The sequence below is a fragment of the Corvus kubaryi genome, unplaced genomic scaffold, assembly GCF_017639235.1.
Source record: "Corvus kubaryi isolate FWS band 111438036 unplaced genomic scaffold, C.kubaryi_AGA036_p1.0 66, whole genome shotgun sequence".
NCBI lineage: Eukaryota > Metazoa > Chordata > Aves > Passeriformes > Corvidae > Corvus > Corvus kubaryi.
Window position 1 is genome coordinate 12,950,054 of NW_024582054.1, and position 26,943 is coordinate 12,976,996.

Consider the following 26,943-nt stretch of genomic DNA (forward strand, 5'->3'; position numbering starts at 1 on the left):
GTGTCCTCTGCTAGCAAAAGATTCAGAGATTTCTTATTTCCAGTTATGACCCATATGTCTACATATATCACTGCAGCATTTTTGATCTTTATGCATGGGTTGCGAGAGCGAGGACTGGAAGCAGACACAGCTGTACATCACAAACTGCAGGGCTGTGTGTCTGTGTCTGTACCATGCCATCCACCTGCAGTAGTAATGGGGGGGACAGTACAGGTAGAGATCATTTGTATGTGGAAGAATAATGGATTTTTGGACACTTTACAGAAAGCACTGTATTTAAAAAAGAAATACAGCCTGCGTTAGAGTTAACCAAGATACTGTAATCTAGAATAACTGTTATGAGCTTTTTCAGCAGGACAAGCTGTGCTGAACTAAAACGGGTAGATGTGGAGGCTGAATTGCCGTGAGAGAGGCGCAAATGAGAGAGAGCTGGCAGTTTACGGAAGAGTCACTCGAGCACAAGCACCTTCACATCCAGTCTCTGTGGCACACCGTGTGTTTGATGTCCTGCTTGGAGCAGCTGTTGCCGTGTAGCAGGTATGTACTGCCTTGCTTCCCTGAGGGCGAGGCCGTGATTTTTTGCAATGAACTAGCTAGTTCTCTCAAGGTTGAGACTGACACCTGGATCTCAGTGAGGCAAACCCCTCTTACACTGCTAGGAACAAAGCCATGAAAAAAACAAATGCCTTCTTCTCTTTCTTGAGGTGGTGACACCTAGCTAATACATTTGAAAGAAGGATTTAGTGAAGTGACAAATGGCTGGCACTTGTCTAACCTATTGCTTTTAAACACTACAGGTTAATCTGTTTGATTGGAAAGCTTTAGAATTCACTTCCCAAAGAGCTCCTGGTGGCAATCAGTACAAAAGTAAAAATCACCCAAGTTGTCTCTCTCGAGGGCCTGACATGAATGATAAACATGCCCTGAATTTTGCGTATGTGAGACCACAGCAAGAAAGAGTGAATAAGGTAACAATTCATGTTCTGTCTTACTATTTCTTTCAGCAAGTTGTTAATTCCCTTTAACAAAAAGCTGAGTTCTGATGTAAAAAGCAAAAGCAGAATCTGTTTTTAAAATGCTTTTGAAATTTGAGTGAAGCTTCCATTCAACTGCAACAAGAAAGGCAGTCTTATGATATCAGGAATAGATTCTTTCTACATCCCAAACAAATCTGGAATAGATTTCTTAGGGTGTTGTTAAAATGAGAGTTTGGAGGAAAGATTATTACTGTACACTTGATCAATCTCAGCCTCTAGAGCAGACATTTCTAATTTCCATGAAATTAAGTTATGGAAGGTTAAAATATTGCTTGAATGATGAATAATACATGCTTCAAATATCCTGCATGTGTGTTTCATCTCATGAACCAAATGCTGTGGAGATTTCAAATTAAAATTATTATCCTGTTTTTTTCTCTCTGCACTCCATCTTCAATACAAATTAAATAATTTTACCTTGCTTGCCCTTTCGCTAAGAGCTTTGAATGGTATGAATAGAGTTCCACGCTTAATGTCTGGATGTAAATTATCATGGTGACTGAGACTGTATTTCCAAATTTTTTAGAGTAACTCTTATGGTATGTTAGCAAGATACTAAAATATTACTTAACTAGATTAAACATTGCCCATTATTTAGAAGCCTATATAACTGAAATTTTTCATCTGGGATCAAGTTTAAAATTCCAAGTATCCATGACAAACCCAAATATTTTACATCCATCCCTTGCATCCTCTCTAAGGGCACTACTGAAACTTTTATAATGATAACATTATGGTCACAGGAACTCTAAACTTTGAATGGAAATATGTGTAAGAAGAATTTGCAGTGCCTAAAATAGGATATGTTTTCTAGAGACAAACATCTTTGAGAAACATGATTTTTAACATCTGGTGAAGTGACTTCTTTCAGCCATGTAGGTGTTCTGCAGATAGAAGGTGTTTTATGTCCATAATTGTGTATCTGGGGCCACACATTTCCTTTATGTACACAAAATGAAAGGGCTTCCTCTTTCCATCTCAATCACCACTTATGTCCCTGGTCATATTAAAACTACAAATATAATCAATCATGCTCCTGATGAGAGGAAATGTGGTGGTGATAATTACATCTCCATTGAATTTCTGTTGCTGTTCTAGAGAGGAGAGAAATTGAGTGACAACCTAAATGCATTGTTACAATGTACTGAGAAAATAAATGCAGCTGACACGTCAGCCACAACCAATGTACTGTGCTCAGCATAATGGATAGGATTTAAAGACTTCCTAGCATATTAGATAGAGCTTGTCACAATTTCTTTCCCAGATAGCTGGGTTAGGCTTATGACATGGTCATATGGTACCTGACGGACATAAATATGTGTTGGAAAGGAATGTCAGGTTCTCACACCCTTAAAATCCATCAATGTAGGCAGATTTCATAATTAGCTAATCTGAAATATCTAACTCCAGGGAGAATCATCCGTTTGGGAAGATATTTACATTTCAATATATGTGAGATGTCTGCCTTTCCCTTTAAGCAGAGTGTATTGCAGTGAAAACATATCATATACCTGTCTTTGAGAGCCTTGCTGCTAACATATTGCCTTAAAGTAAAAGCGGATGTGAACTTGAAACTGGTTTCCTGTGACAGTGTAAAAAGTAAGAGGAAACATAAATATGAAAAAGCAAAGAGAAATATTTCACCACCTTGATAATCACAGGTTAATGGTAAGGAAGACTCACGTTAATATGTATTTCCTTCTAGGTTTCGGTTTTATGGTTTAATTTTCACCTTTACTTTTCTTTCACCTTTTCTACCCTTACCATAGTCTTGGTGTTAGTCCAGGGGTCCTGTTTTCCTTCTCACTGCTTGGACATTTCTTTCTCCTCAATGATTGACTTTGCTTTTCAAATCTTTATGTCTTTCCTTCTTTGTAGAGAAGTTAAGAAATTTACATTTTCTTGGATGGACAGAGATGGCAGCTAGCTCTATATGAGAAAGACTGAGAATTCGTGATTTGATTAACTGTGGACAGAAGCCAGAGGAGGTGAGAAAGGAGGAACTGAGTGTTGCAGAATCTGAGAGAAAAAGATGTGAAAGTTATGAAGAAAGGAGGACTCAGGGAATGGTATCCTTCAGCATCATGACTCAGAAGACACCTAAGCCAGTGCTAATCTTTCCAAATATGTCAGGAAGGAGGTAATTAAATAGCTTGGGGGTTGCAATAAAACTTTTGTCTTGTATGCACTGGTCTTAAGTGTTTGTGTACTTAACACTTTTAACTCAGCAAAGGGTTCTCCCTACTACTACTACTGTATGCAAAAGTAAACAGGCTTTTGGACATAGGCATTAGATCTATTTCAAAGGTTTTATGCATATGGCTGACTGAAAGCTGGCTGATACTCTCTGTCACCTTGTTTAGTCAGATTGTCTCTAATTTCTCTGTGTATCCATACACTGTATACCAAAATACTTTACATATGAAGCTTCAGGTGGTTTAGAAGGAAATTAGGCCCTTATCTGGATCTGTGTCTTCAATCTTTCACTCTGTTCTCACCAGTCCTGTGATCATTGTACAGCTGAAAAATATGTGTCTGTTTTTGTTACACTAACAATAAACATTAACTAGAGTAGATTGAAATGTATAAAAGGGGCATAAAATGCATCAACACTTTCTCCATTCTGAATTCTTAGTGCTGCCAAAAGTAGAAAATGAGAAGTGTCACCAGTACTAGCTGTCATCCCCTGGTTCCAGTGAGCAATACTGACATTTTTCTGGGTGCCCGTTCTATTTTCCTACATTCATATATGGTATATATTTCCTATATATTCCTATATAGTAAGGAAAATGTAAAGCTACACTGTCTTAGGAAAACAATGCATGTTCAGTGGAAGGTGTCTACTCCCTGCCTCTTCTCCAGCTGCTTCAAGCGTGATAGCTCTCAAGTATAATCATCTCATTTGATTTCTGAAAGTAATAACCCGTGATGACAGCCTTGATCAGTCTCCCACAATGCCAAGATAGAGCGCCAGCAAACTGGGTTTAGTAGATTCTTCTGAAAACAATGCAGGACCATACAGGCTGGCAACAAACTGAAATATTTAAAAGGACAAGAAAAGTTCATTAAATTAATCCACATTTGTTTGTTTGTTTATTTTAAACAGGAAGGATATGGGTTTCTGAAAGTAGGTGTAAGCCAGTATCATTGTTGTGACCAGTAAAACTGTCGTCAGTTGCAGAGCCAAAATCAGAAGCTACACTTGGAAAGACATTTATGCACCTGGTTCCCATTACAGCAAAAAAGAGATGCCTAAGTGTCCTTAAATCTCTTCTTTAGACTTTAAAAACTGAATGGGTGGGGCCTCTCTGGAGTATTTTTACTTTCATGACATGGATTCTGTACAAAGCAATGGAAAAAGCAAACATTTTGAGAATCAGTGTTGCAAACTGCAAATATATAAGCTTTAAGTGTTTTCCTCTAATGCAGAGATTTTTTAGGACAATGATCTATCTTTTTTATCTTTAAAGGAAAAAATGCCAACATATGTCAGGATTAAAACAAATTTATTTTTATTATCAATTTAATAGCAAACACATTTAGCAATCCTTTTCATTATCTTGCTTACAGTCTTTGAATGTCACCTGGAGAGGAGATGATCCGGAGTTATACATGCACACACACGTGCACTTTGCCTATCAAACAGACCTCCCTACTCTGTGTACTGGTAGTGCTGGTTTCTGTGTTTTCTACTTGTCATTAATGGTCTAAATGTTTGCTGTATCAAAAACTACTTTGATTCTTCTGTACTTTTGATAAATTACTGCTCCTTTCTCAACCCTGCACAATAAGTGATGCAAGTAATTCAGGGTCTGATTTGCTTGCCAGCTTCTTTCCCTTTCCACCCCCACAAAACAGCCTTTGGATTTTCCAACATCATGCTTCATTTACATGAGAAACTGACATTTTAGAAAGTAACTGGAAAAAGTGTGTATAAAAACAATCCAGCAAAGCAGACAGTGTCATTAGAGTTGCTCCAGGCTGTGCCATAATGGCCTGGAAATCTCTTATACACAACTCTAACTCTGCTTGAGGAGGAACTAATGTAAAGACACACTTTATTTGGTTTTAAATGCAGTTTTCTTAGTGAAACTCAGTTTGGGCTGTCAAAGAAATAATTGCAAGTTCTTTCCAGTTGCTAGCAATTATTATTACTTACTATTTCCCTTTCTCTTTTTGTAGCATGTTACATGATCTAAAGAACTCAGAACAGCTTTCAAAAGTCATGAATGAAGACTGATGAATATATTATGGTTTAGAAATGTGGAATTGAGATTAAGGGACTTGCTGAGGAAAGCATCACAAGTGGTAGATCTGAGGGTGAAACTGAGATCCTTGGATACTTGTTCTTCTGTTTTAATCCATCCTAAATTACAGTGATATTTCCAAGAATATACGTTATAGCACCTTTCAACAGCATGTTAATGTAATAAGACAATTTCTAAATGCTCTCAGCTAAGTGTCAGATTTTGCTGTGAGTTCATGATGATTCTGGAGTCGGTCCAGGAGAGGGCTACCAAGCTGATTAAGGGACTGGAACATCTCACTTATGAGGACAGGCTGAGAGAGTTGGGCCTGTTCAGCCTCAAGAAGAGGTTACTGAAAGGGAACCTGGCCAATGTATACATATATCTGAAGGGAAGGCACTGAGAGGATGGATCCAGGTTCTTCATGATGCCAAACAACAGGACAAGAGGCAACAGGCAGAAATTAATGCACAGGAAGTTCCATCTGAATATGAGGAAGAACTTCTTTATTGTGTGGGTAACTGAGCACTGTAACAGATTGTCCGGAGAGATTCTGGAGTCTCCGTTACTGAAGATATTCAAGAACTGTTTGGAATAAACAATCCTGTGCTCTGGGATGACCTTGCTTGAGCAGGGAGGTTGAACCAGATGACCCCCTGTGGTCCCTTCCAATCTTACCCATTCTATGGTTCTGTGATTCTCACATGGGGTAAGGTTCATTACATCTAGTTTTGTCCTCTTCAAAATGATATTAGTCACTGAACAGTCATTCTTCTGTTCAATGAAGAGAAGCATGCATTTCCAGGCAGCAGCTCACCCTAGCCTAGGATAAGCCTCCATGCTGATGTGCTGACTTACACCCTGGAGTACCTACTCTGACTGCAGTCCAGACTGTGAACTTGCAGACTGGAGAGCTGAGGGCGTTTCTGTCCCAAATATAAATTTCCTGTAGACAATGTTTCAGTTATTTCTAATGCTCTTCCCTTTCTACAGAGGCAAGTTGCTGCTCAGCACTTTGGGACGAAGCTGCACGACTACAAACAGAATTCAAATTCTGGAGGAAAGAAAACCTTGAGCTATGTCACTCAAAATTAATTTCATCATATTAAGAATGAGAGATGGTACAACACAAATGAGTGCTTCCAAATGAGAACTAAGGAAAATTCCCAAAGATATAGCAGGAGCAATTACTGTAGTAAGGAAAATGTCATGTCCAGTTTTGATAAATCTGTGTGTAAGTGACATCCCAGTTAAAAATGTCTTTCAGGTTTATGCAGCATGGTTGGCTGAAGTTATAATGATACATAAACTCAATAGTATCCTCCACATCACAGTGGAACAAGATGAAATTTTTCAGAAAATAAGTACAGAGCAAAAAAAACCATAGTGAGATTTCTGCCTGGAGAGGGTTTCTGATCATAACAAATTTTTCTGAAGGTTTATGAGGACATGTATTTGCCCTCATTTGCCATCAATGAGTCTGATATTTGTTCTGTCTTTCCCACCATCTTTTCATAAGTTGTATTGTCCGTGTACCACAATGACTTCTCAAATTTATACTTCAAAATTCAATTTTATTATTTAAACCTAAGGGATTTTGAACTTTCTTAAAATTTAACTTAAAAGGTTTAGGATCCAATAAAAATAATCTTAAGGAAAAGGTCCTCAAGAGGGAGATCATTATTATGTTTTTGTGGCTTTCCACTTAAACGTGGACCTGCTGGACCTGTGATCCATACAGAAATGTAGAGTTATCTAATTTCTTTTGAAATTGACATGAGGCATTTTAACATATTTTAAGGTCCTGACCTCTAGTACTATGCAATAGTTGCAGGCCATTGTTTGCTGAAGGCAAACCAACCTTTTTCCCTGTCATTTTCTGTGTCTTCAGTGTGCTATACTACAACTGCTTCAGCAGTTTGCCATGCAAAACTCCTAAGGCAGAAATCCCTTCACTTATTGAAGCTCTGCAGAGAAATATTTGAATTACTGACTGAGGCAACATGTTCTTTCTAGTGAAAACCCTAGGCAGACAGAAGTAGTAGTACCTGATACTGAATGTTGCTGAAAGAGATCTGTCAAGCCAAAGAGTATCCAAGAAGAGGAGAATGAATAATGCTGCTACAAACCTAGGGAATCTACATTTCTAGTTAAAATACCAGATTGCTGGCAGACAGCCTGCATGTTATATCCAGCTGGTTGGCAGCCACAGGCATCGTCTCATTTTCACAATAAATTTGAATATTTTGAAGTTTTCTGTTTAATTCAAGTCATTAAATCATCTTATTTCTGAACAAAATTGACACCTTCCAGGTCTCCTGGTTTGAAATTACATTAGCTTAGGGTTTTCTCATTTAATTACAACTTTAACATTAAAATATAAGGGCTGAGAATCTTGCTTTTGTTATTTGTGCATGATTTAATTTTAGTTACTACGAAAACACACCACTACAGACATATCTGGCAGAAACAGGTGTTTTACTGTGGAAACAGAGATCAACTTCAATTTTCCAGACTGTAATGGATATTCAAGACTGGAGGACAGTGTAATTTGAATTGCTGATGAGGATATTTTGTGCTGGTCAGAGCAAGACTAGGACTGTAAGCTGCCACAAAAGATGTCTTTGTTTAAAACGTATTTCAGTTGTCATCAGCATCATTGTGCGTCTCTCACAGAGCCCTTCCAGATGATTAAGCCTGAGCCCTGATTTGCCTGAACCCTGATTTGCCTTCCCCATTCCCTTCACCTGGTCTTCTTTCTCTTCTCCTCCTTTTGCTCACCATCAACTCCTCGGTAGTTTTCTGAATGTGAAGGGCTGCCTCCAGCTGCGTGGAGTTTGGTTAAATAACAAAGAAACTCCTCTGTATCTAATTCACCTGATAAAATTCACGGTGCTCTGTTTAGAAATAGAAGTGAGCACTGCTGCTTGGAATTCTGTTTTGGGAGCCCTGTGTTTTACCCACATTTTTATCCTTATCCTGTTTATCTCAGCTTATTATTTTGCTCTCTTGGGTTAAAAATACATGCGTACAAGTACATGTGACTCACATATTTGAAGACATTGTTTTACCACTACCACTTAGACTGTAAAGTTGTGATTTGTGACTATTGCCTTCTTAAGCATGGCCAGCTCATAAAAGAAAAGCTGTTTTCTGGTACATACTGTGTACCATTAGTGTCATGCACACTAAGAGTGTGCTGTTAAGTAGGCCACATTTCTTTTCTGCTTTATGATTTGCCAGGTCAACAAAGATGCACATAAGGTGTTGCACATGTTTTCACTGTCATTTCTTTTGACGCAGCCATCCCTGAGAATAGCATTTGTCCTGGAAAAAGTAGGAAGAAGTTAAATGTCATGGAACAAACAAATTACCAGTTAATGTAGAACACTATTTCAAAACTGAGGGTTACATTTAGCAGTGTCACTGTACTGTGTTTTAAGAAGGCCTGACTGCTTCTGGAAGATGACGTTACCGTAAGGCCCCGTTGCTGCCCCTTCCCATCTGTGCTCTCACTATCTGTGCGTAGAAATTGGGACTCCTCATGAGCTTAGCCCAGACTCAGGTTTATAACTAAGCTTCTCTTTCTTCCTCTCTTCTCCATGGAGGGACGTAGTGTGTGACCAGGGCAGGTGTGTGACTGTACCGTACAGGCAAGTCTTTGAAGGAAAGGGAGGTTAAGAGTCAGTGGCTGCATGAATGTCAATACAGAAGCTCTTGCTCCACAAGGAGGTAGGAGATGTCCTAACAATCAGGTTCAGGACCTGAAGAGTAAAAGCAGCAGATATTCTGAGCAGTGCTGACAACAAATATCTCCCCACTGGGGGGAAAAAACCCAAACATTTCACAGAGTCCTTCCTGCTTCCTAGGAAGGCAGGACAAAAACAGTTTTCTCATTTCAGAAGGGTATGAAGTTACACGGTTTTCACCCTTTCAGCTAAAATGGATTGTCCTAATTGTCACAGTTAATTAGTACCAGAGGGAACTGACACTTGAGCTTGTGAGAAGTTTGCAATACTTTGGATCTCATGTAATCTCTCCTTCCTTTTCTTGAGACAGGAAAAATAAAATTCCAAAAACAGATTTCATCTTACATGAGGAATAGAAACTTTATTCTGAAAATGTCCATATGTGTTGTTTTGACCACACAAACATTTTTCCTCAAGCGTCATTAAACTGGAAGTTCCATTGATATTTCTCTCACAAGAAGTTTTATCTTTACCCATTGTGTTTTACATTGTCTAAATATCTTTTTCCTTGATAAACTTTTTGTTTGTTTGTTCTGTTAGTCTAATTTCTTCCTTGACAATTCTTCATTACTGATCCTATTTTTCTTACCTATTCTTTTTTCTGCCCACTTTCTTATTAGTCACTGGGTCTTTGAGTTCTAAAAATGTCTGCAAATATTTCTAAATTGTGATAGTGCCTCAATGCAGCTTATTTTACATGAAAAGGTTAGTATTTTGGCTTTGGGAAAACAGTTTAAGATAAAAAAGAAGACCAGTTATATTTCTACAAAATTATTCTATTGGACCAAAATTTTTTAAGAAAAATTTTCTCAAAAGACCTGAGTTTTTTCAGTTTGCCATTTAGCATTAGATTGTAAGACTTAGACTATGCATACATATTGGCAAAGGACAACATTTTGACTAATTTCTCATAAATTCTCATGTGCGATATAATCACACATTAATATATTAATTATACTGGTATAATAATGAGTATTGTTTCTACATTAGTTTCCTTGCAGTGCTGATTTTATAGCAACATAAATGCCAGTGAGATTGGAGGAACCAATAACCAAACTATCTTTGCTGTGGGCTAATTGGTTTTGTTTAGTATTTATCTAATTAGACTTTTCCTCTAAAATACATAGTTTTTATGATACAGTCAGCTGTCTGTGTCTTCCTTAGAAATATTGTATTAACAAACGCATCAGGAACTTTTAGTTTCTTTTCAATAAAGCTGTATCAGTCACAAAAAAAGGACAGGGGGAACTGAAATTGATGTCAAGTTTCTTTTCCAAATATATCCTTGTTCAAAAGGAACATTTGTTTTGTAACAGTAGGGTAAGAGGTTCAAAGCAATATGTAGTGGAGATCATAGCAATATCACTTAAATCCACAGAGAGGACACAAGATAATGGAGCAAGTAATACCAATGGCCCAGTCTGAAGCCTGTTAAACCCAGTATGTTCTTGCCGTTGCCTTCAGTGAGCTTGGAATCGGAAAACCACTTCTTTTGCCATCTCTTCACAATTTAAAACATGATATTTTGTTGTGAAATATATAATCACAAAAAAAAAAAAATCCAAATATTACCCTCTCTACTTCTTCCATTTATGCATCCCTAAGATGACACAAACAAGAAGGGGATTTTCTGGCTCTTATTGCCTGTGTGGATGCAGGGGCTGTACTGCAGCACAAGCTTTGGGTTCAGGTGCTGGGATGCACAGCTGATCTTGGACATGTGCATCAAGTGAATGGTTGATCGATGGGGAATTTACACAAGGGTTCAGTGGCAAAAGGCTGGAGTGATTTCATCAAGAACAAATGCTGACATCTGAACTGGAAACAGTACAGACAGTCCATCATATGGAACTGGTGGTCAGGATTACAGCAGAATACACATTTAAGTCAATGCAGAGTTTTGCTAGTAACTGGTGGTTCCATAGTCCTAAATCCTGTACCTGCTTTATCGACTTTGACCTTCGACTACAGAAGGTGCAACTGGAGCCACTAAATTTGGAAAGAGGTAATGATTAATGCAGGGAGAGAGCCAATGTCCAAGGATTAACATAAACATGATCTATATGTGTTGACTATCTGGACACAGTGGTGGTTTAGAATGCCCAGAGATTTATTACAAAAACCAGCAACATTCAGTAATGTGGAAAGATATTTTGCATTCAAAAAAAAGCTTGAGGTAGCTAATAACATGGCTTCATTTACCCAACACTGTATTACTGAGCTTCTTGACCTTTTCTCCTTCATGTTTTAATCTTGTCTCCATCTTCAATTTCAGCTAGAGGGAGAGCCCATGTTTCACTGCAGAATAGAAAATAAGATGAAATGTAGATTAGCATAAAGCTATTTCTCTTTGTCCCTTTCCTTTTCCTTCCCCATGGTTTTAAACTGCAAGTAGTCCCCAAATGTTTTAAATATATTTAAGTAAAATTGTCTGTATCAGACTACTTATCAGCTGAGCGTACACTTACCTCATGCATTCATCAAACTTACCAGTTTACCAGCTACTCTTTAATAACACTTACCTGCCAGATGGACAACATCACAGACATAAGGTACTGAATGGAGGAAAAAAGATTTCTCTGAGGGCAGAGTCCTATTTGAGATCACTAAAACAAGTACGTCACCCTCTCAGGTAAAACCTGTTAAACACACACATAATACGACAGAGGTCACTGAAACCTTTCTAACAACAGTGTGCGTTTTTGTTGTGGAGCTAGCTGAATCCTTTGCATGTACTCTTCTATATGCTGAGGTCACACAGCACTCACCCTTCCCATTGTCAGTCCTTTATTTCATAACCCCAGCACCCTGCATTCTACCTGTTTTCCTCTATATTGTCTCTTCTACAGCCTTTATCACCACACTATTTGAGTACCATTCACCAGTGCATTAAGCATTGTACCGGCCATCTGTCGCATATTTGTCCTCTGATCCTCTCTGTAGGGAGTGTAATGTGCTCAGTAAGGTGCCCTGTTTTGATAGGATTTTTGTTGGGATAGATTTTATACAAGTGTGTAAAAATAGATGAAAACCTGCCTTGACCTTAGAGTAGGCAAGGAAGTCAGTGATGTACTCAGTTCCCAGTTTACACCACAGAATGGACCAGCTCCTGAGACAGCAGTGTTTTCCTGAGAGAGGAAACCTTGCACTTGTGATATTTCCAAATCCCAGTAGATATTTTACGTAACCTGGGTCCAGACCAAAAGGCACTTCAAAGGAAAGATTCAAGACCTTAAATTTGATTTGGATGCTTTTGAAATCCTCCAGTAGAGCTTTGCAGTGCTCCTGGTAACTTTTGTTCCTGAAGAGACAGTTCTTATTCTTGGCCCCTTCTTCCATTCCAGATTGGTGCTACAGCTGAGTTTGCCAATCTGTCAGGACACATTTTAAGGCTGCCTCAACAGCAAAGGCATTGCTTTTGTCTGCAGGCTATGAGCCAGGCCTTCCGGGAAAAACATCACATACTGCTTTCATTCCTTTTTGGAAGCCTCCTCCAACAGTTTTTAAAAACTTGTCTCAGGTCTTGCCCATCTTCCTCTTGGCCATCTTTGTTTCCTGAAAATGCTTTCAGACAGCTGAAATCCTGTATTTATCATAAAGAAACTCTGTGACCCAGAAAGACCAGCTAGTCCTTGAGCTTACACAAGTTAGTCATCTAACAGTGTTTCTCCATGTTTTTGTCACTAAATCAAGGGTTTTACTGTCTACTTTAGCAGTCTGACACTAAAGCACCTTCCACAGCAAATAGCTTTAAAGCGTCATAATTGATTTTAGTCTGAAGAAATAATGGGTGAATGAATCAGGTAATAAAATAGAAGCGAGTGTCCAGAGGTGAAGTGTGGAGTTTAAAAACTTGCAAGTTGCAAGGCTTGCTGAAAGATTCATGATGCTAGATGGAAGACAAGTGCAACATGTTCTGTTACCATGTTCAAAAGGCAGAATGATATTGAAGAATTGATACAAGGGCTTCTTGTTACACCTAGAAGTAATTTTTGACTCTCTGGTGGATTACCACTAATGGTAGTAGCACCTACTGCTAGCCTTATCTCTGCTCAGTTATACAGGTTTCTCTAAGGATATGGCTCTTAAACCCATTTAATAATGCTTGGCAATACAACCATGGCAATTTTGGCCAAGGTTTTTAACTAAACTTTTAAATCTTGGGATATAAATAAAGACTCTAATGAAATATAGTATGTGATTTCTATATCCAAGCTGATACCCACTTCACAACAGGACCATTGTTCTGGTCAATTGTTCTGGTCATTGTCCTCCTTATATAAGCAAGGAGAGCAGGATAGTAAAGTCATGTCAGACCTGTAATGTACAGGAATCCAACATGAAGCTTTTCAGGTTTTATCTCTGTAGTGGGTTCAGTTTGTAATCAGGCAGAAACAGCAATTAGAGTGTAGTGGTTTGGTCCAAAATACTCATTACTTACTTATTTACTTTCTGTGAGATAAGAATTAGGAGAAAGCAAAGCAGGCACAAAACTTAAAAGAATATAAAGAAGTTCATTAGCAGACCTAAAAGAAGAAAAAAAAACCATACCACACCTTCAGAACACTTCTCCTCCCCCCACCTTTCTCCCTTCTCCCACTGATAATGCAAAAAGACAACCCTTGAGATTTTCAGTCAGTTTACCACTTCTATGATAACCTTTTTCAGTTCACTTAGGGAGAGGAGTCTCTCTTGCTCATGCTATGGAGACATCTCCACAAGAGGTTCTCTCATGACTTCGGTATCCCAAGACCGCCGCCCAGGTTGGTTCTCTGCTCGGATGTGAGAGTCCCTTCCCCCGACTTGCAGCTTTCCCCACAACTGCTTTTGAGGGTCCAATCTTGAGCTACTGGGGTACCATTTTAAGGTTGAGCTGTTCAGAAACAGAGGTTCTCTTCACCCATCTCCGGGAGCATCTTCATCTCTAGGAATAGAGGCCCTCCCCTTCCTTGGGAGCAAAAGGGTCCTCATCATCTTCATCTCTAGGACTATCTCTGGGAGCATCTCTAGGAACAGAGGTCTTTCTCCTTCCGATTTGGAGCAAGAGTCCTCATCACTTCCATCTTTCCCTGTTCAAACTTCTCATCAAATTACAGCTGCTTCAGCATTTGCTTATTTCAGCACAGGTACTTTTGCTCACAAATGGAGTTTGAACGCTCCATCCCCCATGCCTTCATGAAATTACAACGGGTACTCTGATATATCACAGCCTATCACCACCATAGCTTTACAACAGAGTTTCAGCTTCTAAGCATCTCCTCTTTCTCCTCCCTCAGGGTTTCAGCTCTTCCTTCTTTACTTAATGTCTGCAGGCTTCATCTGTTCTGGAGGAAACTTACAGCACTAAAAGGGTTAATCTTACCCAGGCCTTGTAGCTGGAATTCGCTTATCACTGTTGGTCACATGATCTGTGCCAGACAGCAGGGCAGCTTCAGCTGAATCTTCTGCCACACAGGAGAGGGTGGGGAGGGGGGAAAACCGGGCCACGCTGCCATCTGCACGAAACAGGGCTGGGGGAGCGGCCATGGATGGAGCAGGGCCGCACAGCTCCAGGATGGCTGTGTCCCGGCCCTGCTGGGCTGCATGGGCCCAGGCCAGTTACCTGTCCCAAGACCAGAAGCAAGAGACTTTTCCCGGGGTTTGTCCATTCTTAAATGTGGACCACAGAGGCGTATCAAAATTTTTAAGTGGCTTAAAAAATTGTCAATATTCAAACTAGCCAGTTGATAGGTTCTGTTAGGTCGTAGAGGAAGCTGTAAGCACCTCTTTGCAAGAAAATCATTTCCGGAGCTATGCTAACCCATGACAATCTCATATTAAAGTTTTTTTAAAATTTCATTCTAGTTTATGTACTAATGTATTGCTATGTGAAAATTTTATTTTTTAACAAAGATGTCCAATGAAATCTTTTCAGGTAAAGCAGATTTTTCCAGACTCCAGTCAAGAGATCATTATTAATTTCCTCAGGGCACAAGGGCTAATAGGAAGAGCTGTTGATCTTCAAACCTGTTTCTGTAAAGTGTCTCTGGTCAGTGGCCTGCAGGAATCATACAAAGCAGCGGTAGGTGTAAAGGCTCTTTTCTGAGTGTAGTTTGTCTGGGTGGCTTCACCAACAGCACTAAACACCACTTAGACTTGTTTAGTTTCACAGTGTTCTGCAAGACAGGATAACGATTGACAAAGTCCATTGATTCAAATGTTTTCGAGCAGTGCTTTAAAACATTACTGTGAATAATGTCTGTCTGACACTGCTTTGCAGGTCTCAATCAATCAGGGTCTGGATCCATAGAAATATGATTACTTATAAATGTTCATCATTAGTATTTACATTATACAGAGCCCGTGCTGGTAGGGAAAATGTACTGGGGAGCTGTTTGCTTAATATGATGGATAAAGAAACCCTTACTGTGACTTTTCTTTGCAGTTTTATACAGTTCTGTAGAACGGCTGGGGAGATTCATGATGCACAAAGTGCAAATTGATGGCTATTCTGGAGGATAAGATACGTGACCTGGAAGTGCCAAATTCAGCATAGTGCAGAATTAAAGAACCGCTTTTCTGCCAAGTAGATTTGGAACTCATTGCCACAGTGGCAAGGGAACTGATTAGGTTGCAAACTGTTGCAGTGGACTAGCGATCTGTAACTAAGAGACGCTTAATCTGTCTAATAGTATTCTCTCAATATCAGACACTTATTGAGTCACCTGCTGAGAAAAAAGAGGGACTTCTCCAACAAACATTGTCACTGTAGGAAACAGGAACAAAGAGGTTCTTAAGATGTCTTAAAGGAAAGACATGCAGTCTATAATCTAAATAAAAATAAATGCAAAAGTATTCAAGAAGATAGAAGGGACAACAAATGTCCTGTTTTCCAAGTGCAAAAAATCTAGAAATGTAACATTAATATTAGACGGAATGACCAGTCAGGCAGGTCTTGCTCTGCTGAAAATACATGGGAATAAAAATATTACATGGAACAGCATAAGTAATAAAGGTGTGAGAAGTGCAGAAGACGAGAAAAGCAGAGAAAAGTTCAAGTGATGTTTTGTTCAAGTGATGTTTTATGAAAAGCAGAAAAGAGAACACCTTGGAGGTGAGGGGTTGGACAGCTGACTGATGAAAACAGAAGGTTTTGGCTTTGTGAAGCACTTAAATTTGTCACGGTTTACTGAGAATTGGTGTCACCATCCCTCACAGACTGTTAGAGACCTACTTTTCTCAGCTGGAAATCAGCTTGAATAAGTAGGAGAAGTAGCAACAAGAACAAGGGGTATAAAGACAGCAAAGACAATACATATTTAAACTCCGTGTGTCATAAATACTGTGGTCTGATGTGGCAAGGAATATGAAGGCAAGGCATTTTTCATTAAATTACCCATGCTACAAGACTGACTACTGAGCTAGGGGAACTGATAATTCTCGTTAATGAGAAGAAATTTTATTATCAACTGGAATGCGGTGGGATGATCTCTATGACTAGAATATTAAAAAACACCATACACAGTGCATCAGAAACCGAGGAAAACTGAGCCCAGCCCTCCATGGATCACAGCAGAGGGACATGACTTTTTGGCTTTTTACTAGACAATGTAAAATGATTGAGCCTTCCCTTTCCTCTTTCCCCTTTTCCCTTTCCCCTTTCCCCTTTCCCCTTTCCCCTTTCCCCTTTCTCCTCCTCCTCTTCTCTTATCAGCTTGTAAAAATATTTCAAGAATAAAAGAGAAAGCTTAAGACATATGTTAGCAGAGGGGAAGGGGACAATGACTTGATAGCTCTTTGAGGGCACAACCCTTTCATTTTCAGCAAAACACAACAACCCAGTTTAAAAATTCACCCATCTATCTTCCTTCTGTCTATGGAGTCATGGCCAGAGTTTAAATGGGGTACATTTGAATGCTTGTAGGAAGAGAAACTCAGTGGAACCTGTAAATCTTTTGTCTCCCATCAGAGGCCACTTTCAGCCCAGGGTGTTTAGCCTCCTTCAGGATCAGGCCCTGTATGAATTGCATCAGATTTTCCTAAAACAGTGTTAACTCCTTCTCTCAGACTTTCTGCTTTTCAGTCACAGAATGATCAAAGTGACAGGAATAGGTGATTAATGTCAGCAATAGGACTGGTTGGATTTTTGCATATTGTTCCCAACACAGGCTAAGCAAATCTAAGAACCAGAAATTCTGCAGGCAAAATCTTTGCTTTCAGCAAATGCTGACAAAGCTACACAATTTTACTGCTGCTGGCACCTTATTCCCAAGCTTGAAAATAAACCTAGAATTAAAGGGTTCTTATATCAAAACTTTTGTATATTTAGTGGAGCTCATTGAAATGTTTTCATCTGAATTGTTTTCCATCAGGAAATGGTGACTGGGTGGAATCCAAGTGCTCCACAACCGTGGTTTGGGTGGTGCTGGGGAACACAAGGACACCACCAGGCTCCCTGTCTGTCTCTCAGCTCTAAGTCCCCAGGGAGACACACAGCCTGTTTTAGTGCCAGGGAGGCCACCTCCCCAGGATGCTGAGAGCAGAGAAGGACTTGAGAAAATCCATATAATTTATTACAAAATATGACTCTTTTAATATATCTACCCCATGCTAAATGCTGCTGCGTAAAAGAACTGTGATGCCTCTGTAGTCCTGTAAGTACTATACAAAATGCTGGCATCATTTGGTGTTAGTCAGTCTATGCTTACTTCGAAACTGACCTTTAAAGAAAGAAGTGAAAACATGTAGACCTTTCTTTTATAAACACATCACTTTTGCTCATTCTTGGGTATGCTTTTCTCTACAAGCACAGTACGTTTAATGCTGGAGAGTCTGAAGTGAAAACACAGTTCTGGCATTTCAGCCCCCACATCTGCAACAGTAGGAGTTAGGCTTGTTTGGTTCACTAAACTGACATAAATAATATTATTTTTTCCTTCTATATTTCATTTTTAATAATAGTAATAATTCTCCATACCACAACTTTTGCTTGTTGGCTGTAACAGGTCTCTTGAGGGAGATAAAACACGAATGAAAGCAGAAAGGGCACGTGTACTATACCTGATGGGAAATATGCCATTGGCATGAAGCAAATTGCAGCGGTGCTTAGAAAATTTTACATTGATACTTCAACTGCAGTACCTGCTCACTGGCTTCTTCAGAGCTACATCCAGGATAACATTCTTTTTAATGTTTCTATTTATTGCAAGTTAGCGATTTAGACTTTATCTGTAACGCTTAAAAGATAATTTATAATGCACAGAAGCCATAAAGCGCTGAGGATGTTGACACTCCCATGACTTATAGATACTCTTCCTTCACCTGCAGTTCCTAAAATCTGTTTAACTGTTTAATCCACATGTTACAGTGGGTGTTTAACTGGGTGAGAGTGTGTGGTTTGGGAGAGAAGAATTCTCGAGATTTCTAAATTCTCATTTAAGGCTGAAGCAGAGATTAAAATATTATCATGTATTTAAGAATTCATTGCTAGAAGAACCAGCTGTTTGGTTTTGACACACTGGGTTTAGCCCTGCTCTGAAGAACATAATGTTTTCTTATTTTTCTACAGAGCCCAAGATTGCATCTTGAATGATCTGTCAAATACATAATTTTTCCATCTTCCTGAAACTGCAGACTTCACAATAACCTGCTCAGGTTTCACTATTTACTGTTTTATGACATTTCATGTGTATTTCTCTCCCTTTACTTGATCACAGAATGAGGATTCCTTCCAGTCTTAGCTTCACAGGAGCTTCACCCGTTTAGAAGTACCTAATTCCCCTTCTCAGGGATGCAAATGAAAGAGAAGAGTGAAGAGCAACATTAGGAAAGATGGCAATAGTGTCCTGAAAGAAAGAGAGAAACATGCAGGAAATGCAAACGTGGTGGTGGCAATGTAGCTGCCACCACTTCGCCGATGCCTCATTTCAGGAGTGAAGAGTTAGTCCACAAAAGGGATAGAAACCACCCCAGAGAGAAAAATCCATGAAGATGATATCTATTAGGCTTTGAAGTATGTGAAGGTTATGGAGGTCTGCTACACCAAATCCATACAGAGCTTGAATATTTGCTAATCAGATGTTTGGTCCTTTTCACAATATTGGTGAGTATTTAAAATACATCTAATCCTGAAAATACTGAAATTCCTCAGAAACTGCTCACGAGTTTTCTAGGATTAAAAAAAAATCACTGTTTGAATCTAGTTCCTCTCCTTGTGTTCTTCTAATTGTAAAGGCAGTAATGTTTCCATCTTTTGAATTTTTTTGTCACGAAGCTGACTGCAAGAGCCCTAAAAATTATTTTTTAAGTCTGGTAACTCTGAGTTACTGTATGTGTTTTACTTTAACAGGCACAACTATAACAAGGTGAATAATCCGCTAAATAGAAAAGACCATAAAATGGTCCTATGAACACCACTGTGCTCATAGAACAGACACAAAGCACATGTTACACTGGGCAGAGTTTAATCCAAACTGACTATGAAAAGAGTTCCTCAGTTACAGGACTAGTCTTTATTTCCTGTGGCGTACTTCCTATCTCAATGTTAACATATTGCACATTACCAAATCACTTTCTCATAATTAATCTGATCATAATAAAGTGTTTGTTGTAATTACCTGAAACTTTACCTTTCAGGTGGCATTCCATGTTCTTGGACACATTGTGTCCAAACACAAATTTGAACAGCTCCATCTTTACATCTGAGTTTTTTACTTGTCACTTATTCGCAAATATTACTGAGTTATTGAAGACAGTAAAGAAATATGGAAGGTACTGACAGCAGCCTTCATCAGTAACCTGTCTGAACACAAAACATACTGAAAAGATACCACAGACATTGTTATCTTTAAGAGAGTGCTCAAACTGCTAGCACATGAGTTTAATGGATGTGAAGAATGTGATCTGAGATTTCTTTTGCAATTATTTCACCTCCATGATTGTAGTGGGGCCAATCCAAAAACTAATGGAGACACATCTGTCTTTATTAAAGAGAGTGGAATAAAATAAAACTATGTTCATTGATAAAATCAAATTCCATGCTTATGAAAATTAATAAAGAAAACTCTAAGTAAAAAGTTCTTGAGTTCCAGCTTGGTTTGTTTCATGTATTTTCTTTGGTGCCTTTATTTTTCTGGTGCTTTTGCAGAGCAGCTAGTGAGGACTGAGAATCATTAAAAGGTAGAACACATTTCTCTCTAAGGTGAGAAAGGCATGGGGCTGGGTTGATGCACACAGTGTTTTGCTGGGCACCTTGAGTGATCCTTAGAACCATGTGCAAAAAAGCAAACTTTTTTTTCCTTATATATTTGATTGTTCCAGAGAAGTCAATTAAGACCTTTCCAAACCTTTCTCCTGGAGATTCTTGTAAAAATGCCACGTGATCTCCAATATGTGCAAAATGGAAATGGATCAAGGCTGAGGAAATTATCCTTTCCCTCCAGTACACACCCTTCTTCTCTAAGGAAAACACCTGAAGCAAAAAGAAGATTTTTTTGGGACAAACTACCCAAAGATGACCCCAAATCCAAAGGCAGAAAAGTTACATGTGTTCAAATTGTGGGTTGTGTGTTTCTGACTCACACTGTTTGTCCTGTTCTCCCCTCCTGCCTCCCAGACACAGTAGTTATTTGGGATGCAGTCCAATAACATATCCAGCCACAATGCCTACAGCCACTTCTGGGTAGCTGTCTGGAAAGCAATGTTAATTTTTTTCTGTTCAAGACAAATTGGCAATTTAAGAGCCTTTTTGAAAGCAGAAACAGTGTTAGGCAAGGTTTGGATGTTTCCACCTGGGTATTTTTCAAAATTGATGCTGGGCTGCTTGTGTCATTAATAATGATTTATTTCTTATTCGGTTACTCAGGCTGCAATTAGATTCTGTGCATAGTGCTTTGCAGGACAAAGACAAGAATAAAAGCTGTGATCCCCAGACCTCCTAAATCACAGATCTCATATATGTTCCTTCTTAAACAGGAGTTTGTGTGTCAGCCCTGTGACAGGACGAGGCTGCATCTGGGAGTGACTCTTAAATGTGGAGATGTGCTAAGATCATTCCTTCACACTCTGTGGTAGGTTGCAAATCAGACCAGCCAAGTGCAACTGGGACATGGGATCCTAGAGAACATGATGCTGTACTGTAAATGAGTGCTGAATAGAACCAGCTTCAGGGATTGTCAAAAGATTGAAACCAATTCACAGAATCACAGAATGGGTATTATTGTCCAGCTTCACTGCTCAAACAGGGTCATCCTAGAGCACATAATACAGGATTGCATCCAGACAGCTCTTGAATATCTTCAGTGAGGGAGACTCTGCAAATGCTCTTGCCAACCTGTTCCAGAGCGTGGTCACCCGCACAGTAAAGTTCTTCCTCATGTTCTGCTGGAACTTCCTCTGCATCAGTTCCTGCCATTGCCTCTTGTCTGATCGCTTGGCACCACTAAGAAGAGCCTGGATCCTTCCTCTGACACCCTCCCTTCAGATATTCATGTACACGGATAAGGTCCCCTCTCAGTTGTCTCTTCTTGTGGCTGAACAGGCCCAACGCCCTCAGCTTGTCCTCATAAGAGAGATGCTCCAGTCCCTTAATCATCTTTGTTGCCCTCCACTGGACCTGTTCCAGGAGGTCCATGTCTTTTCTGTACTGAGGAGCCCAGAACTGGACACAGCACTCCAAGGCCTCACCAGGGCTGGGCAGAGGGGCAGGATCACCTCCCTTGACACAGTGCTCTTCCTAACGCACCCCAGGATACCAGCGGCCTTCTTGGTCACAAGAGTACTACTGCTGGCTTATGAACGGTTTGTTGTCCACCAGGATGCCAGGTCCTACTCTCAGAGGTGCTTTTTAGCAAGTTGATTCCTATCCTGTGCATGGGGCTATTCTTTCCTGGAGCCCTGCAACTACCTTTGTTGATTTTCAGAAGGTTCCTTTCAGCCCATCTCTCCAACCTGACAAGATCCTTCTTAAGGGCTGCACAGCCCTCTGGGGTATCGGTCACTTCTTCCAGCTTTGTGTCATCAGTGAACTTGCTGAGAAGACCTCTCCTCTTCATCTGAGTCACTGATGAATAAGTTAAACAATAGTGGGGCCAGTATGGAAGCTTAGGAGACACCACATGATACAGGCCTCCAACTAGACTCAATTGCAAGAGTCTACATCACTGTGTTCAAACTCAACAGACCTGAGTGAGATACGAATGTAGACATGAACTGAGCAGTAGGACACCACATGGTTCCAGGGACTCGTTCACCCATCTCTTTTGTGAACTGAGTCTTCTATTTTTATATAAAGAAAAACTGTTCTGAGAGAAAACAGGAGTGAAATGGGATGTAAGGACCAAAGGTCAAGTGGAAAATTAACAGAGCTTACTTGCTTTGAAGATATCTTGTGATCTGGCACTTCAAAACAGAACTTTCTTTTCTTTTTTTCCTTGCTGCAGAACTGAGGGAAGAGCAGGAGGGAAAAAGGAAAGATAGGTGCAGCTGGCATTATTAGATTTGTTAGCTAGAAGAGAGTAAATGGGATGAAGAATCCAATTTAGCATTAGCAAGACCGAAAAGAGCCCCCAAAGGGTTATACTGAAAGACCCATAATTATTCTGCTTACCGTCTTGTGTACTGAGGAGTACTGCTGTAACTAATGCTTTGGGAACTCTTTCCAGAGTGAATGGAGGAGGAGCAAAGACATGAAGACATACATGCTTTGAACATCCTTTGGTATCACAGCTGTTTGGGATAAACTTTGGTCATCTCTATGCTCTGTGACCTACATTCACTAGAGAATGGAATTCACAGGAGCTACCAAACTGAGCAGGATGCTGTCCAGCCTGCCCAATACAAAGTGCTACAGAGATGAGTACAGAAGTCATAAGATATCTTTGTGCTAAATTTAAACACCTGCTTCACCTGGAGCTCAGGTCCTGCCCAGAAACTGGGTAAGGTTGGCAGCTTTGTACTCATCAGATAGCATCAATGTGGAAATACACAAAAGATTCAAGGACTTTCTCTCTATGAATTATAAACAATCTCCTGACAGTAATCACTGAAAGAAATGCTGCAATCCATGACAATTATGTAGCAGGTAATTCTCAGCCAAGTTGCTGAATTGTCTTCAAATATTATATAAACTATTCAGTCACTATATAAACTATTCAGTTTTCATTAAGCTGTAGAAAGGGTGGACATGACCTTGTAAATTATAAAGGATGCACCTGTCTGATAAGAGAAGACTAGCATTCCTGTTCTTCCATTTAACATGAAACTGTTTCACAGAAGACAAAATAGCTCCAACAAGAAGTCCTGATAATTGTGTCACAAATGGCTTTGAGTGCCGATCTTCTTTATCCAGAAGGAAGGCCTGACTCTGGGTGCCCACTCAGAGTCAGGCCCATGTTTCTCAGCACAGGCTGCTAGTTGGACTGCCATGCTGTCTGCTGCTGAAATACACAGATGTGCTCTGATTGTGCCTACCAAAGCATGTCTATCCAGTTGGGAACAACAGGGAGGCAGAAAAGGGACTGCCTCTGACACCTGAAATCCTAGTAAAATAACATTTAATACTGATATTATTTCATATTATATATGTGATATTATATTTCATACAGCAAACTTTAACTTTGTTCCTAATATTTTTATTTTCAAGATTAGTTATACTTCTTGATATATAACCATTCAGGCTCTTGTGTTGATTTAATACTCATCACTGAATATTCAGGAAATTTTATTAACTTGGCATTTTGTTCCAGTGTCTTTACAGAAAATGTTAAAGAGACTCAGTGCCTCCATCTACCCTTGAGGAACATCAAAAGCAACCCCATTTTAACAAGAGCGCTCTCTTTGTGATGCTTTGCTGGTTTTGTCCCGAGTAGTGTGAGGAGCCAATTCAGTTTGAATTCAGCCTCAACTGGTTGGGGTTAAACCACAACAGATGCCTCTCATTATTTCCCAATTAAGTCTTACCTTGCTTTACCTTTTAGTCTTTGCACTAATCTTTCCAGTCCAAGTTTTGCTAAATTAATAACCAGCTTTGTTTTACTTAGCTTAGGTTACTACATATCCCCAATCCAGAAGATCACTGGTGTTAGCAAAAAAAGCTAAAGGTAGTCTCCTTTCTTAGTACCCTTATGAATTACTTTTCCATGAGTGATAAGCTGAGATGGTGGCATAAAGATTACTTACAGCATAGCTCTTAATTCATTTACAGGTCAATGTTCTCTGTAGTTGTGATATTAAGGATATACTGTCTATTAGCTTTACTGACCTCAGACTTAATACTACAGATTTGTTTTCATTAAATTGCATTTTCCATTTCTAAGCCAAATGATATAGGAGATCAAAATCTAGCCACAATATTCCTTAATAGTAGTTGCACCTTCAATTTATTTTTGCTGAATTTGATATATGCTTTAGATAGCTGCATGAAAATAGTTACACATTTTTCATATAGGACAGGTTCTCAAAATGACCTCAAAAAGCTACAGTTAATAACAATGAAAAACTCCCACACCTTTCCAGCGCCGTAAGTTAGTCACTGTTATTATACAAGTCCTTTCTTTAAGGTATTTTAACCCTCAGGCAATTTTGCAGTGTTATCATTAGAGCTGAGCATTTTTTCTTTCAGCTAAAACTAAGCTTGTGGCAAAATTTAAGCTGTGCTGTTTAGTTACCCTAACATCATGATCTGAAGTGGTATTTGCTATGTAAGTTGGAATATATTTTCTGGGCTAGAATTACAAAAATGGTGGAGAAGTTCTCACCTTCCTTTGGTCCAGCAGAAGATGCAATTCATGATTCTGTGCAAGACCTAAACCTTACCTGCAATTCCCCTTCAGGGAACAACAGCTGAGCTGCAAGTATTCTGGTGTTATTAGCAGATGAAATATATGGTTTCTCACTGTTGCTTGTTTGAGCTGTTTTATTTAGTAAATACAATTAAACATTCTCTAGAGTACTTGGGTGTTTTGTCTCCTTGTTGAATGGCCGATCTTTTAGACTTTTGATAAATATTAGAGACAAAGTCAGTATTTTGTACCAATCAGAAAATATGTAGCAGCTGACGCTACCCCTTTCCGCCCAGCTGCTCAGCAGTTAGGGCAATCATTTAGGCAGTAAAAATTGTGTTTGGGTCTCCTCAGCCTGCAACCAGCTCAGAATTTCTCCTCTCTGGTTAATCTTGCTCAGCCTTGAATGATTGTTAACTGCAAAATATGGCATTTCCTTCAACAGTTTTGTGAATGTTAAGCATGATTTCACTTGCTTATTTTTCTCCAAACATATACCTGAAGTGATTCTTGTGCAAAGTGTCAATGAAATGAAATATTTTTTGTTGATTTTTCTCAAAAAACAAAATAAGCTTTGGAATGAAGCTTTCCAGGGTTTTGTTTTGGTTCATTTGATGCATTGTAAAATCAGTTATGAGTACACTGTTTATTACTTTTTGGTACAGATCTGTGCAGTGGTGATGCTCATACCATTTGCCATGGGACTAGTAGAACACTTCCCCATTTCTTTACAGGTTAGGTAGATTTCTCTTTGCAGAATATAATTGTATTTCCAGAGCTAGATACCACAGAAGGGTGAGGACAAAGCCTATTAAATACTAAGGGATAAATCCAAGTCTTTTCACTGTCTCCATGAATTTGAGGAGGCTTTCAGAAAAGGAACTCACCCTTGTAGATCTGTTTGATCCCCTCACTAGGATGTCTAAAGGCTGGGTAGAAGTGGAGCATGGAAAAACAGAGTGAAAATTACGTCAGAGCCACTGTTTTGCCCACTCTGTGGCTTCCTTGGAGAAACGGAGAATGCCAGGCCATTCTGGAATAAAGGCATTGTCAGTTTGCACACCACTGTCTCTGAGTCATGCCTGAGTTCTTGAAGTTGGTCAGTGGGTTGGCACCAAGCAGCTAAAATATTTGTTTTCTATCAATTAATTATCATCTTGCAACACCCTAGATTTTGTATTTATTTAACCAAGGAAAAAACTGTTTAACTGTTCCACAGAATCACCAGAGGTTTGTGATTGTCATGTGTCATGTTGTATGTGTCACTACAACTGTAATATTGTAGTGTAAAATAGATGTCAGAAAAAAAGGGAAATAGTTTTAGAAGAACAATGCTCCCCATTTTGAAAGCCTAGTGTAACCTCGACAGAATATGCTAGAAAACAGGCAAAAAAACATTGAAGATGATCATAGTTTTGGAAGACTAAGTCACCATTCATCATGAATAAGGGAGGTAGTATGCTAGACAATGAGTTTTTCTAATTTTGTGATACTTTAGAGACTGTTTAGGGGACCTGTAAATAGGAAAGTATATTAACTGCAATAAGCCTTTCACTGGCTGAGCTCTTACATATATAAATTGAAACCTGAAATTTTCTTTACAAAGAGTTTGGCTAATGGCACACTGTACTAAAGATGTTTTCAAAAGGTAAACAAGTGGCTGCCCACTTTTACTTTCAGCCAGGGAGTGGAAAATCCTCCTTGGCTACTCTTACTTGTCTGGTCTCTAGAAAAAAAAGCAGTTTTAAAAATGTTTCACATAAAATTGCTGTTTGAATGCCACCCAACCCAGGGAATTCACACCACGCAGGTCTCAAAAAAAGGTCCAAGACAAACCTTTTACCACCAATGAGCAAGGAAATTGCTAACAATCTAAGCCAGGCTCTCTGAGGCTTTGTTCGTTCATGCATTTTCCTGCTGTAAGGCATGGGTAGTGATTTTTCTTTGGCTCCTACAGGAATGCTTTTCTCAGGAAAGTGCAAAGTAGAAAAGGAGGCAACAGATTTGCTACCTTCTCCTGCTTGAAGAATCCTTGCCTCTTTTCTCTTTTGGGGTTCTTTTCCCTCCCTTTCTCATCTGCAGACTGCATTGGGGGGGTAGCTGCCCCTGTCATGGACCTCTCCTAGCCACCTTCCTCTGCTACTCAGGTTTC

At 39.4% G+C, this 26,943-nt stretch overlaps 1 long non-coding RNA gene across 1 annotated transcript; it reads left to right on the plus strand.

Annotated features, from left to right (window-relative positions):
* The first annotated feature begins 239 nt into the window (after positions 1 to 239).
* LOC121674103 lies at positions 240 to 5,914 on the plus strand. Its single transcript, XR_006019451.1, has 4 exons — positions 240 to 537; positions 798 to 968; positions 2,916 to 3,177; positions 5,220 to 5,914. It is a non-coding gene; the product is annotated as an uncharacterized LOC121674103 (long non-coding RNA).
* Positions 5,915 to 26,943: the final 21,029 nt, after the last annotated feature.